Source organism: Martes martes, assembly GCF_963455335.1.
Source record: "Martes martes genome assembly, chromosome: 3".
In the NCBI taxonomy this organism is placed as follows: domain Eukaryota; kingdom Metazoa; phylum Chordata; class Mammalia; order Carnivora; family Mustelidae; genus Martes; species Martes martes.
The window spans coordinates 101,532,984-101,545,180 of NC_137890.1; the positions used below are offsets into that span (position 1 = coordinate 101,532,984).

The 12,197-nt window shown below is 39.9% G+C and overlaps 1 protein-coding gene across 5 annotated transcripts in view; it reads left to right on the forward strand.

The window, feature by feature from the left end:
- Positions 1–12,197, forward strand: part of ACMSD (aminocarboxymuconate semialdehyde decarboxylase) — a 98,511-nt gene that overhangs the window by 8,843 nt on the left and 77,471 nt on the right. The window lies entirely within an intron of this gene.

The window sequence follows — 12,197 nt, forward strand, 5'->3', positions numbered from 1 at the left end:
TGTCAGGCCCACCAATCTCAACACCAGGAATAGCCTGCTGACCCAGAAAGAAATACTTGATGCCCTCATGGTGCTCAAATTCTAGGGACAGACAAAAAAAAAAAAAATCATCACAACAAAGAATGGAATGAAAAACAATGCTGTAGTAGCAAGTGACTAGGGAAGATTCGCTGGGCTGGCTGCTCAGGCGGCCAGCTAAGCCTCAGAGGATGGTAAGGAAATCCTGGACAAGTGTCCCTGGATGAGGAACAGCAGTTGCAAAGCCCACCAAGTGAGAAAGAGCTGTGTTTGAGGAACAGAAAGGAAAGGAATGTGACTGAGATGTAGTAAAAGGGGGAGATGGTAGGAAATAAGCCTGGTGAGGTATGCAAGGGCCAGATCATGGAGAGACTGTGGGGACACTTGAAATATCCCTAGCTGTGGAGTCTGGATTTTACTCTCAGTGAAACAGAAATTCTCTGGAGGGTCTTAATGGCTTAAAAAGACCACCTTGACTACTCTGTGGAATAAGAACAGAGACAGGTAGAGTTTAAGAAGCCAAAGAAAGAGGTTGGAGAGATGGGCAGAAGCCTCATCAGACAGGGTCATAGAGGATAGATTTAGGCCTTTGTACTTGATCCTGAAGGCAATGGAGAATAAATAGTTTTGAACATTGGCATCTCTGGGGCAGTTTGTTCTCACCTCCACTAAAGAGGGCCCACTAAGTGCTGGTATAGACACAGTGCTGCACTCTTTCCATTAAAAATGCTAGTTCCTAAGGGACCTGGTGATGTCAGTTGGCCTTAAATCTCCCCAAGGGAGAGTACATTCTGAGTAGAGCTGATTACAAGGCTATTAAGAAGTCCACAGGAATGGACAGACAGGTCTCATGTGTAACCTTGATACTGTATTTGAATGGCTTTCATTTCATTTTGTTTTCATGTCAAGAGATTGCATAAACACTAAATCTCCAAAAGAAAATAGGAATGAAAATATTTCATATCTACTACCTACATATTTCCAGCAAAACTGGACAGAATTTAATAGAACAAAACAGTGACAATCTATTTCTCTCTCTCTCAAAAACAAAACAAATGAACATGCAAAAGAACTGAATATGTATTTTTCATAATTACAGTGGTCAGAGATTACAGCCACTGGAAAAACAACAGGCAAATATATATGAATATGGAAATTAGTCTAAGCAATGAGAAAATCCAGTATTTGGGGCTGAAACTTATTTTAGTTCTCCTACATTCCTTTGAATAAATATCTTGTGGCCCCCAAGACTGATTTGCCTCAGAGATTCCTGTCCTCAGAAAAATCTTCCCAAAAACATTTCTCTGGTCTGCCATTTGTTTCTCTTTTTAACCTTTGGCTTTTCAATGCCCTTGGAATAAACCAAGGAGTATTTGTTTGCCACAGGAAAGCTTTGTTCAGAACTAAAAAACACCATTTGTCCTTGGTTGAGTGGTGATAAAAGTATAGATAGCAAGCCAGGTTGTATAGCCTTTTGGGAGCTGCTTAGGGTAGTAAAAAATACCTAGAAGCATTTCAGAGGGTAGACATAGGGTTCTTTTCAAATCCATGGATCAGAAGAATCTAGAAACATGCACTGAGTGGTTTCCAGGCCTTTGGGAATACAAATACAGACATGCACACATGTGCACATAAACACATGCCGGTGCATGCATATACACAAACACATCATTTCCATTCAGTTAGCATTTTTCACACACTAGTCTGCGTGATCTCATCAGGTTGCTGCTCTCAAAATGATTTCCCCCATATAGAAAAACCTACCCGGATTTTCACCTGTGTCCCAAGCACAGGACCTTCCATCCCCATGGAATTGGGGTGCATCATCTTCCCAGTGTGGATGCATTCTCCATCCTGGAAACTACTAGAACCCCCATGCTATTGGGATTTTTCTGGAGGTTTTCTCATGTAGGCATATTCAATTATTAACTCTATTTCTAGCCCTTCTTCCTTCCCTGGAGAAGTGGTGGGGGACTGAAAATGTCAAGCTTCTAATCATGGCTTGGTCTTTCTGATGACCAGCCCCCATCCAGGAGCCATCCAAGGGTCTACTCAGAGTCACATCAATAGAACAAAAGAGGGGTGCCTGGGTGGCTCAGTGGGTTAAAGCCTCTGCCTTTGACTCAGGTCATGATCCCAGGGTCCTGGGATCAAGCCCCACATCAGGTTCTCTGCTCAGCGGGGAGCCTGCTTCCTCCTCTCTCTCTGCCCACCTCTCTGCCTGCTTGTGATCTCTGTCTGTTAAATAAATAAAACCTTTTTTAAAAAATAGAACAAAAGATGCTACTAGTGCTCTTACCCACTTAGGAACTCACAAGGGTTTTAGCAATCCTATGTCAGAGGACTAAAGACCAAATATTAAAGTAAGAGATGCTCCTAGTAGCCCTCAACAAAGTAGGTAGAGATGGAACATACTTCAACATCATAATAGCCACATATGAAAGACCAACAGCTAATATCATCCTCAATGGGGAAAAACTGAGAGCTTGCCCTCTATGGCCAGGAACAAGACAGGGATATCCACTCTCACCATTACTATCTAACAGAGTACTAGAAGTCTTAGCCACAGCAATTGGACAACAAAAAGAAATAAAAGGCTTCTAAATAGGCAAGGAAGAAGTCAAACTTTCACTATTTGCAGATGACATGATACTCTATGTAGAAAACCCAAAGATTCCACCAAAACAAATTGCTAGAACTAATACATGAATTCAGCAAAGTCCCAGGATATAAAATCATTGTGCAGAAATCTGTTGCATTTCTACATACCAATAATGAAGCAGCAGAAAAAGAAATCAAGGAATTGATCCCATTTATAATTGCATCAATAACAATAAGACACCTAGGAAAAAACCTAGCCAAAGAAGTAAAAGATCCATATGCTAAAAACTATAGAACACTTATGAAAAAAATTGACGAGGATATAAAGAAATGGGAAAAAATTCCATGCTCATGGATAGGAATAACAAACACTGTTAAAACTTCCATACCACCAAAAACAATCTACACATTTAATGCAATCCTTATCAAAATACCACCAGCATTTTTCACAGAGCTAGGACAAACCAACCTCAAATTTGTATGGAACCACAAAAGACCCCGAATAGTAAAGCAATCCTGAAAAAGAAAAGCAAAGCAGGAGGCATCACAATTCCAGGCTTCAAGCTATAGTACAAAGGTGTAGTCATCAACACAGTATGATACTGGCACAAAAACAGACACATAGGTCAATAGAACAGAATAGAAAACCCAGAAATGGACCCACAATTGTATGGACAACTAATTTTGACAAAGTAGGAAAGAATAGGCAATGGAAAAAAAGACAGTTTCTTCAACAAATGGTGTTGGGAAAATTGGATTGCCATGTGTAGAAAAGTGAAACTGGGCCATTTTTTTACACCATACACAATAATAAATTCAAAATGGATGAAAGACCTAAATGTGAGAGAGGAATCCTTCAAAATCCTAGAAGAGAACACAGGCAGCAACCTCTTTGACCTTAGCTATAGCAACTTCTTACTAGATACATTGCCAGAGGCAAGGGATATAAAAGCAAAAATGAACTCTTGGAGCTTCATCAAGATAAAACGCTTTTGCACAGTGAAGGAAACAACCAACAAAACTAAAAGGCAGCCTACAGAATGGGAAGAGATATTTGCAAATGACATATCTGATAAAGGGTTAGTATCCAAAAGTTATAAAACTCTTATCAAACTCAACACCCAAAAAACTCCCCAAATAATCCGGTTAAGAAATTGGCAGAAGACATCAACAGACATTTTTCCAAAGACATCAAGATAACTAACAGACACATGAAAAGATGTTCAACATCACTCATTATCAGGGAAATGCAGATCAAAACCACAGTGAGATACCACCTCACACCTGTCAGAATGGCTAAAATTAACAACACAGGAAACAACAGATGTTGGAGAAGATATAGAGAAAGGGGACTCCTTTTGCACTGCTGGTGGGAATGCAAACTGGTGCAGCCACTCTGGAAAACAGTATGGAGGTTCCTCAAAAAGTAAAAAATAGAACTATCCTACAATTCAACAATTGCACTACTAGGTATTTACCCAAAGGATACAAAAATACAGATTTGAAGGGGTATATGCACCACAATGTTTATAGCAGCATTACCAACAATAGCCAAACTATGGAGAGAGCCCAGATATCCATCGACTGATGAATGGGTAAAAAAGATGTGGCATATATACACAATGGAATATGACTCAGCCATCAAAAAGAATGAAATCTTGCCATTTGCAATGATGTGGATGGAGCTAGAGTATATTATGCTAAGCAAAATAAGCCAGTCAGAGAAAGACATATACCCTATGGTTTCACTCATATGTGAAATTTAGGAAACAAAACAGATGAACATGTGTGAAGAGGAAAAAAAGAGAGAAGGAGGAAGGGGGAGGCAAACCATAAGAGACTCTTAACAACAGAGAACAAACTGAAGGTTGATGGAGGGAGGTTGGTGGAGGATGCACTAAATGAGTGATAGGTATTATGGAGGACACTTGTTATGTTGAGCACTGGGTGTTGTATGTAAGTGATGAATCACTAAATTCTACTCCTGAAACCAATATTACACTATATGTTAACAAACTAGAATTTAAATAAAAATTTGGAAAAGAAAAAGAGAGATACTCCTAGTGTTCTTATCACTTAGGAAATTACAAGGATTTTAGGAGAAATGTGCCAGGAACCAGGGGCAGAGACCAATATATATATTTTCTATTATTTCACACTCCATCACTAGGGAGCCAGGGAGACACCCAAATGGGTAAAGAACACACAGATAGCAATGATTTTGTGCTAACAGAGCAAAAGAGACAAAAAATACTAAGGGACTTCAGGAGAGGTGGGAAGCCCAATGCACAGGGCTATTTTCATGAAAGAATCTCAGAACTTTAGAACTAGTGATTATCTAGTCAGTGTTTGAGAATATGGGCTGCAACAGAACAGTGAGTCATATCAATGCAGTGGGTTAGAGCAGCTTAAAAAGTTAAATAGATTACAAAAGAGAATAGCAGAATGCATTCATGGTAAGAGTAAATATTTTTCCATGAAACTTTTGTCTCAGTTTGTATCTGTATAAATAGATACACAGAGGTGTAATGTATCACAATGCAAAATACCTTTCTTAATGTGGTATCATGGCCAATACTGATTAAAGTCCTCATCCAATGGCCTCATTTCATGTTTTTATTTTTAAGGTCAATTTTTCATTACATAAGTAATATTTGAATAAACTTTCCTTTTTAAATTTAGGCTTTTGGAGATAAAGCTATGGTTAATTCCCATGGATCAGCACTCCTTATCCTCAAAAGTAATTCCTATCAGGGTGTCTGGCTGGCTTAGTTGGTAGAGCATTCAACTCTTGATCTCAGTTAATGAGTTTGAGGACCCACATCAGGTATAGAGATTACTTAAAAATAAAATCTTTTTTATAAAGTAATTTCTTTTTTTTATCGTGTTATGTTAGTCACTATAAAATACATCATTAGTTTCTGATACAGTGTTCCAAGATTCATTGTTTATTTACAACACCCAGTGCTCCATTCTATTAACAGTTTGGTGGGTATTTTTCCAGACCTTTTCCCATTATTTTATTTACATATACATGTACCTGTAGAAACATATAGCTTTATGTAACATGCTTATGTATATTTTTTAGTTAAACCAATCAGTCTCCAAACAGAAAACAAATGGTGCACTAATTTAAGTGTGAGTAGTCAATTTAGACTACTCAGAAAAGAGCTAACAAAGAGCCTGTTTATAAAGGTGTAGGTATATATGTGATGAAGTTGTAGAGGCAAGCAGGGGTTAGAGCATGAAGGGTCTTGTAGGCCAGGTTAAGGAGTCTGGATTGTTCTTTCAGAGAAATGGGATTCTATTTAAGAGTTTTAAGTGGGGGGGGGAGAGCTTTAAGTGGGGCAGTGGCCAAATCTGATTTAAGATTTTGAAAGTTGACTGTGGGAACACCTGGGTGCCTCAGTCTGTTAAACATCCAACTCTTGATCTCAGCTCAGATCTTGATCTCAGGGTTGTGTGTTCAAGCCCCATACTGGACACCATGCCAGGAGTGGAGTCTACTTTTAAAAAAATAAAAATAAAAATTTTAAATTTAAATTTTAAAAAATTCACTCTGGCTCTTTCATAAAGACTGGGTTGGAAGGGAACAAAAGTGAAAGCAGGAGATTGGGCTGGAGGCTGAAGAAGTCATTTGGGCAAGAGAGGAGGGGGCTTAGGCCAGACCAGGGCAGCAGGATGTAGAGGAGGGGACCACTGCAGGATCTACTCTGGAGACAGAATTCAGGGCATTGGGAAATGAATTGGAAAAGTGACATGGTGGCAGAGGGAAGAGAAAAAATGAAGTTGTCTCAGAGAGATGAGGTAGATAATGCAGGCATCAAGGTCAAAAGCTGCATGTCAGGAGGACCAACTGAGAGAGAAATGGTTGTAGCAGGGCCTCCCATGGAGCTCCATTCAGAACCTTGAAATATGAGCATTGGAGTGATAATAGAAAGTGCTTCCTGGTGACAGCATCTGAGCCATTTCTAACAACTCTGCACTTTAAACCCAACTAGCTCAGAAGCTTGCACAGTCTGGAGAGATAGCCTGAGTAGGCACTGGGTGTAAGGAACGGAGAATGGGAATCTGATAGCGTAACACTGAATTTGAAAGTACATTTTTTAAAAGATTTTATTTATTCATTTGATAGAGAGCGATCACAAGTAGGCAGAGAAGCAGGTAGAGACAGAGGGGGAAGCAGGCTTCCCACTGAGCAGAGAGCCCAATGCGGGGCTTGATCCCAGGACCCTGAGATCACGACCTGAGCCAAAGGCAGAGGCTTAACCCACTGAGCCACCCAGGTGCCCCAGAAAGTACATTTTTGGTGATACATGAAGTACTCATCATTTGAAATACAAGCCATATTTGAACTTATTTGCGGACTGTATTATATTAAATATGAGAACCAGAAGTATCCCAGGTTAGGGTCCCTGGGAATCAGACTCCGAGACAGAAATTAGCAAGCAGGAGGCTTACCAGGAAATGCTGTGACAATGGGTACCATTGGAAGAAGAAGAACAAAGCTTGATAGAACAGAGGGCAATGTTGAGCTATAATTTTTCAATGGAGGCCTGACCCTACCAGGAGCTCTAAAGCTAGCCTTCAAAATTGTCCCAAGTTGGGTTGCAGGAGGACAAAAGAGCGGAGGTTTTATATCTTTCAATCAGTCATTGGAAGTGGGCTGCCCTGGAAATGAAGCAGGACCTGGAGGGAGGTGGCTCTTTTCAGCTGAGGCAATCTATCTTCCCATAGGGGCTGATAGCCCAGGGCTCTCCACAGGCAACACCCCCAGAAGCTAGGAGAAAAGGCCCTTTATTCCTGAAAGAGGATTTGAGCAGCACATCACACCATTCTTGGAAGGGAATTTAGACATCAATTATTCTAAGCCCTAATTTTATAGTTAGAATCCAAGGTTTTTGGAGGATAAGTGTTTACACATAAGGTCCTGGTCTCCTGACTCCTGCAGTATCAAGATTTCTATTATGTCATGCTGTTCTAACTTTAAAAAATATTAGAGGAGTAATTGAAATGGTTTACCCAGATGGCAATTGTTGGTTAAGGAACTCTTTTTTTTTTTTTAAGTTTTATTTATTTAAGTAATCTCTACACCCCACGTAGGGCTTGAACTCAGGACCCCAAGATCAAGAGTCGCATACTCTTGTCACCTGGGTGGTTCAGTTGGTTAAGCATCTGCCTTCAGCTCAGGTCATGATCCCAGGGTCCTGAGATCAAGCCCCACAATAGGCTCTCTGCTCAGTGGGGACTTTGTTTCTCCCTCTTCCTCTGCCTGCTACTCCACCTGCTTGCTCTCTCTCTCTCTCTCCCTGTGTGTGTGTCAAGATAAAAAGCTTATGCACAGCAAAGGAAACAGTGAACAAAGCAAAGAGGCAACCCACAGAATGGAAGAAGATATTCACAAATGACACTAAAGACAAAGGGCTGATATCCAATATCTAGAAAAAACTTCTCAAACTCAATACTCAAAAAACAGATAAACAAGTCAAAAAATGGGCAGAAGACATGAACAGACACTTCTACAATGAAAACATACAAATGGCTATCAGACACATGAAAAAATGTTCATCATCATTAGCATCATGGAAATTCAAATCAAAACCACATTGAGATACCACCTTACACCAGTTAGAACAGCAAAGATTAACAAGACAGGAAACATCAAGTGTTGGAGAGGATGTGGAGAAAGGGGAACCGCCTTACAGTATTGGTGGTGGAATGCAAGTTGGTACAGCCACTTTGGAAAACAGTGTGGAGAATTCTCAAAAAGTTAAAAATAGAGCTACCATATGACCCGGAAATTGCACTACTGGGTATTTACCCCAAAGATACAGATGTAGAGAAAAGAAGAGCCATAAGTACCCCAATGTTCATAGCAGCAATGGCCACAATACCCGAACTGTGGAAAGAGCCAAGATGTCCTTCAGAAGATGAATGGAAGATGTGGTCCATATATATAATGGAATATTACTCAGCCATCAGAAAAGATGAATACCCAAATTTTGCATCAACATGGATGGTACTGGAGGAGATTATGCTGAGTGAAATAAGTCAAGCAGGGAAAGTCAATTATCATATGGTTTCACTTACTTATGGAACATAAGGAATAACATGGAGGACATTAGGAGAATGAAAGGAAAAGTGAAAGGGGTGGAATCGGAGGGGGAGACAAATCATGGGATACTGTGGACTCCAAGGAACAAACTGGGGGTTTTAAAGGGTGGGGTGGGGAGATGGGTGAGCCTGGTGGTGGGTATGAAGGTGGGCATGTATTGCACGGAGCACTGGGTGTTATACGTAAGCAATGAATCTCGGAACACTACATCAAAAACTAAGGATGTATTGTATGGTGACTAACATAACAAAATAAAAATTTAGGAAAAGCCAACAAAACAAGGAGGCAACCCACAGAATGGGAGAAGATATTTGCAAATGACACTAAAGACAAAGGGCTGATATCCAAGATCTATAAAGAACTCCTCAAACTCAACACACACAAAACAGATAATCACATCAAAAAATGGGCAGAAGACATGAACAGATACTTCTCCAAAGAAGACATACAAATGGCTAAGAGACACATGAAAAAATGTTCATTATCACTAGCCATCAGGAAAATTCAAATCAAAACCACATTGAGATACCCCCTTACACCAGTTAGAATGGCCAAAATCAATAAGACAGTAAACAACAAGTGTTGGAGAGGATGTGGAGAAAGGGGAACCCTCTTACACTATTGGTGGGAATGCAAGTTGGCCCAGCCACTTTGGAAAACAGTATGGAGATTCCTTAAGAAATTAAAAATAGAACTACACTTTGACCCTGCAATTGCACTACTGGGTATGTACCCCAAAGATACAGATGTAGTGAAAAGAAGAGCCATCTGTACCCCAATGTTTATAGCAGCAATGGCCACAATCGCCAAACAGTGGAAAGAACCAAGATGCCCTTCAACAGACAAATGGATAAAGAAGTTATGGTCCAGGGGCGCCTGGGTGGCTCAGTGGGTTAAGCCTCTGCCTTCGGCTCAGGTCATGATCTCAGGGTCCTGGGATCGAGCCCCGCATCGGGCTCTCTGCTCAGCAGGGAGCCTGCTTCCCCCTCTCTCTCTGCCTGACCTTCCGCCTACTTGTGACCTCTCTCTGCCAAATAAATAAAATCCTTTAAAAAAAAAAAGAAGTTATGGTCCATATATACAACGGAATATTATGCCTCCATCAGAAAGGATGAATACCCAACTTTTATATCAACATGGATGGGATTGGAAGAGGTTAAGCTGAGTGAAATAAGTCAAGCAGAGAGACTCAATTATCATATGGTTTCACTTACTTGTGGAGCATAAGAAATAACATGGAGAATATTACAAGAAGGAAAAGAAAAGTAAATTGGGGGAAATCAGAGGAGGGGATGAACCACGAGAGACTGTGGACTCTGAGAAAAAAACTGAGGGTTTTGGAGGGGAGAAGAAGGGGTTAGGTGAGCCTGGTGTTGGGTATTAAGGAGGGCACACATTGCATGGAGCACTGGGTGTGGTGCATAAAAAATGAATCTTGGAACACTGGAAAAAATAAAATAAATAAATAGACAGACAAATAAATAAATAAAACTTAAAACAAAACAAAACAAAAATAAATAAATAAAATCTTTTAAAAGGGGGGGGAAAAAGAGTCACATGCTCTTCCAACTGAGCCAGCCAGGCATTCCACTTGGGAAATACTCCTTAAAAAACAACAACTTGGTTTTCTTTTGAGAGTTTAGAAAAACAGGATTTGTTTGTGGGTTGAATAAATTAGAGCAGCTTACTCCAATTACTTGATTATTAGTTTAGTTTAATATCTTGGTTGATATCAAGGTAAAGAAACAAGAGCATTGAATGACACATTGGACCAGATGGACCTCATAGATATATACAGAACATTCCACCCTAAAACAACAGAATACTTATTCTTCTCAAGTGCACATGGAACCTTCTCCAGAATAGACCACATACTGGGTCACAAATCAGGGCTCAACCGATACCAAAAGACTGAGATTATTCCCTGCATATTCTCAGATCACAATGCTTTGAAACTGGAGCTCAATCACAAGGAAAAGTTTGGAAGGAACTCAAACACCTGGAAGCTAAAGACCACCTTGCTTAAGAATGCTTGGATCAACCAGGACATCAAAGAAGAACTTAAACAGTCATGTAAACCAATGAGAATGAAAACACTTTGGTCCAAAACCTATGGGATACAGCAAAGGTGGTCCTAAGGCAGAAATACACAGCCATCCAAGCCTCCCTCAAAAAAATTGAAAAATCCAGAATATACCAGCTGTCTCTACACCTTAAAGAACTGGAGAATCAACAACAAATTAAACCAACTCCACACACAAGAAGGGAAATAATCAAGATTAGAGCAGAGATCAATGAGATAGAAACTAGAGATACAGTAGAACGTATCAATGAAACTAGAAGCTGGTTTTTTGAAAGAATCAATAAGATCGATAAACCATTGGCCACACGAATCCAAAAGAAAAGAGAGAAAGCACAAGTTAATAAAATTATAAATGAAAAGGGAGAGCTCACAACTAACACCAAGGAAATAGAAACAATCATCAGAAGTTATTATCAACAGTTATATGCTAATAAGTTAAGCAGCCTAGATGAAAAGGATGCATTCCTGGAAAACTATAAACTCCCAAAATTGAACCAGGAAGAAATTGACAACCTGAATAGACCAATATCTAGTAACGAGATTGAAGCAGTGATCAAAAACCTCCCAAAAAACAAGAGTCCAGGACCTGACGGATTCCCTGGGGAATTCTACCAAACTTTCAAAGAAGAAATAACACCTATTCTCCTGAAGCTGTTTCAAAAAATTGAAGCAGAAGGAAAACTTCCAGACTCTTTTTATGAAGCCAGCATTACCCTGATCCCCAAACCAGGAAAAGACCCCATCAAAAAGGAGAATTTCAGACCAATATCCCTGATGAATATGGATGCTAAGATTCTCAACAAGATCCTAGCAAATAGGACCCAACAGCACATTAAGAAGATTATCCACCATGACCAGGTGGGATTCATCCCTGGGTTACAAGGATGATTCAGCATTCATAAATCAATCAATGTGATAGAACAAATCAATAAGAGAAGAGAGAAGAACCACATGGTCCTCTCAATTGATGCAGAAATATCATTTGACAAAATCCAGCATCCATTCCTGATTAAAACGCTTCAAAGTATAGGGACAGAGGGAACATTCCTGAACTTCATAAAATCTATCTATGAAAAACCCACAGCAAATATCATCCTCAATGGGAAAAAGCTCACAGCCTTCCCGTTGAGATCAGGAACACGACAAGGATGCCCATTCTCACCACTCTTGTTCAACATAGTATTAGAAGTCCTAGCAACAGCAATCAGACAACAAAAAGAAATAAAAGGTATCCAAATTGGCAATGAAGAAGTCAAACTCTCTCTCTTCGCAGATGACATGATACTTTATGTGGAAAACCCAAAAGACTCCACCCCCAGACTATTAGAACTCATCATACAGCAATTCAGTAATGTGGCCGGATACAAAGTCAATGTACAG